Source organism: Mandrillus leucophaeus, unplaced genomic scaffold (genome assembly GCF_000951045.1).
Source record: "Mandrillus leucophaeus isolate KB7577 unplaced genomic scaffold, Mleu.le_1.0 Scaffold18, whole genome shotgun sequence".
NCBI lineage: Eukaryota > Metazoa > Chordata > Mammalia > Primates > Cercopithecidae > Mandrillus > Mandrillus leucophaeus.
Window position 1 is genome coordinate 4,280,600 of NW_012101809.1, and position 3,769 is coordinate 4,284,368.

Genomic DNA, 3,769 nt, shown 5'->3' on the forward strand with positions numbered 1-3,769 from the left:
TGGAACCTCACTTTGTTGCCCAGGCTGGAGTGTATTGGTACGATCTTGGCTCACTGCAACCTCCGCCTCCCATGTTCAAGCGATTCTCATGCCTCGGCCTCCCAAGTAGCTGGGACTATAGGCACACACCATCACACCGGCTAATTTTTGTATTTTAGTAGAGACAGGGTTTCGCCATGTTGCCAGGGTGGTCTTGAACTCCTGAGCTCAGGCAATCTGCCTGCGTCAGCCTCCCAAAGTGTAAGGATTACAGGCGTGAGCCACTGTGCCCAGCCTGCGCCAGATCTGTTTAACTGGTCCTGAATTTGGTCTGGTGTCTGAGCCCTGCCTCCAGAGAGAGTTCACCTTCCTGAGTCCAGTCCCACCTCCTGCCTCACAACTGTTAGGTAGAGATGTGAAGGAGTAGGGAGAGAAGGGTGTTGCTGGAAGGGAGAGTAGCAGAGGCTGGAAGGAGCATGGCATGAGGGAAATGGTGATGGCCTTAGCTGAAAAGATGAAGAGGTGTGTTGTGGGGGATCCCTGAGAAAGATCTGAGGGGTACACTGAATCAGGCTCTGGAGTCCTGGAATAGAAGGGTATAAAGGGTATAGGGAGGCTGTAGGAGCTATTGAGAGCACTGCAGCAGGGAGCAGCAAGATGACAGTGGTGTCTTAGGAGGGTGAAATTGGTGTTGGTGCATGGGGTAGACTGGATGAGGAGACCGTGTGTAAAGCCTGAGAGCTGGACTGACAAGTGGAGAGGCCTGAATCCTAAGATCCAGGCAGGGGCCTCAGTGGGGTCAACCAGCTGGTAGGGAAATATGAATGGCTACTTTCTACTCCTACAGTGACTGCCAAGCTGACCTTCTGATATTTCACCCCAATCACAAATAAGAAATGGGAATTAAAACACACACACACACACACACACACAAAATGTGTTGCTTCACACCCTCACCACCATATTATAAAAGTTATACATCATTGCAGAAATCTGGAAAATGCAAATTACTAAAAATAAATATTTTTAAAATGTATTTTTTAACCTAAACGAGGCTGTATTGCATTTTTTGGCATGAATAGTTTTCTATAACTTTCCTATTATTATTTCTCTTTCTTCTCTTTTGACAATGTCTGTCTTTTTCTTTATGTTTTTATTTTTAGACGGAGTCTCACTCTGTTACCCAGGTTGGCGTGTAGTGGCGTGATCTTGGTTGACTGCAACGTCTGCCTCCTGGGTTCAAGTGATTCTCCTGCCTCAGCCTCCTGTGTAGCTGGGACTACAGATGCATGCCACCATGCCTGGCTAATTTTTGTATTTTTAGTAGAGATGGGGTTTCACCATGTTGGCCAGGCTGGTCTCAAGCTCCTGACCTCAGGCGACCTACCCACCTCGGCCTGGGATCGCAGGCGTGAGCCATTGTGCCCAGCCTCTTTTGACAATGTCTTTCTATATTGCCCAGGCAGGACTCAAACTCCTGAATGATTGATTTTCAGAAGTGAAGGGGCAGATCCTGATTGTTTGGTTTGCAAAAGGGGGTTCACTGAGGTGAGCTGTCATAAACTGATCAAACAGATTTCTTTTTCTGTTTATTTTCTTTATTTTTTTTTTGAGACAGGGTCTGGCTCTGTCATTTAGCCTGAATGCAGTGGTGCAATCACGGTTCACTTCGGCCTTGACTTCCTGGGTTCAGGTGATCCTCCCACCTCAGCCTCCCAAGTAGCTGGGACTACAGGCGCATACCTTCACGCTCAGCTAATTTTTGAACTTTTCATAGAGATGGGGTTTCACCACAATCCCCAAGCTGGTCTTGAATTCCTGAGCTCCAATGATCCTCCCTACTTGGCCTCCCAAAGTGCTGGGATTACCAGTGTGAGCCACTGCGCCCAGCTGAACAGATTTCAAATGAGTTCTAGTAATATATTAGTTTTCTACTACTACATTACCATGAATATTACCACAAACTCTGTGGCTTAAAACAACACACCTGTATTATCTTACAGTCTTGGTGGGTTAGGAACCTAAGTACAGTTTCTCTGGGCCATCTACTTAGCATCTCACAGGCTGCAGTAAAGATGTGGGCCAAGTATGGGTTTCATCTGAAGGCTCTACTGGGGAAGAATCTGCTTCCTATGTGCCTGGTTGTTAGCAGAATTCAGTTCCTTTTGATTGCTGGAAAGAAGAGCTTTTTTTTTTTTTCGCTGGCTGTCAGCTGGAGGCCCAGAGGTAGGTGACTAGATGGTACTTGCAGTTCCTTATCACGTGGAGCTCTCCAACATGGCCACTCGCTTACTCACAGCTGGCAAGAGAGAGAGGCTCCAGCAAGATGAGGGGAATGGTGATGTAACATATAATCTTATGTAACAACATCATGTGTTTCTTATCACCTATACATACACAATCGATTAGAAGCAAATTAAACATCATGCCCACACACAAGAGGATCACACAAGAGTGAGAACACCAGGAGGTGGGGTCAAAAGTTATTACCCTCAGGGGCCATTCTGTCCACCACAGGTAGCTACTACTTGTTACCATGGCTATAGAACAGTCGATCTTTTCCTAAGTTTGTGGATGTGGAGCAACTGGAGTGGTATACACGGCTATTGGAAATGTAAAATGTTAAACCACTTTGGAAAACGGTTTGGCAGTTTCTTGAAAACGTAAACACCATATGATCCAGTCATTCCACTACTAGATATTTACCCAAGAGAAATGAAAACAACCCACATAAAGACTTGTGTACAAATGTTCATAGCAGAATATTCATAATATTAGAAAAGAAGAGGCCAGGTGGAAAAGAAGAGGCTCACGCCTGTAATTCCAATAGTTTGGGAGGGCAAGGCAGGAAAATCACTTGAGCCCAGGCAACATAGGGAGACCCTGTCTTTACAGAAAAAATTGTAAAAATTAGCCAGTCATGGTGGCATGAGCCTGTAGTTTCAGCTCTTCTGGAGGCTGAGGTGGGAGCATTGCTTGAGCCTGGGAGCTTGAGCTGTGGTCATGCCATGCACTCCAGCCTGGATGACAGAGGAGTGACCCTGTCTCAAAAACAGCAATGACAAAAACCAAAACCAAAAAACAACAAAACAAAAACCCAAAAATGGAAACAACCCAAGTGTCCATCAACAAGAGAGTAAATAAACACAGTGAGAACTATCCACGCAGTGGAATATTTCTCAGCAATAAAAATGAACAGGTTAGTTATATGCACAACAACATAGATGACTGTCAAATCATCATGCTGCAAGAATGAAGCCAGATAAGAAAAGGCCCCCCTCCCTACCAAAAATCCTGTATGATGCTATTTATTTGCCATTCTAGAAATGCAAATTAATCTACAGTTCCCAAAAGCAGGGCAGTTGTTGCCTGGGGTGAGACAGAGAAGGAGAGATGGACTTTAAAGGGCACTTGGAAACTTCTGAGGGTGACAAAATGTTTTGCATTTTTTTTTTTTTTGATTGAGACAAGGGGCCAGGCTTGGTGGCTCATGCCTGTATCCCAGCACTTTGGGAGGCCGAGGGGGGCGAATCACGAGGTCAGGATTTCAAGACCAGCCTGGCCAACATGGTGAAACCCCGTCCTTATTAAAAATACAAAAATTAGCCAGGCGCGATGGTGCGTGCCTGTAGTCCCAGCTACTTGGGAGGCTGAGGCAAAAGAATCGCTTGAACCCAGAAGGCGGAGGTTCAGGTGAGCCGAGATCATACCAGTGTACTCCAGCCTGGGTGACAGAGCAAGACTCAGTCTCAAAATAAAATAAATAAAATAAAATAAAAATAAATAAAAT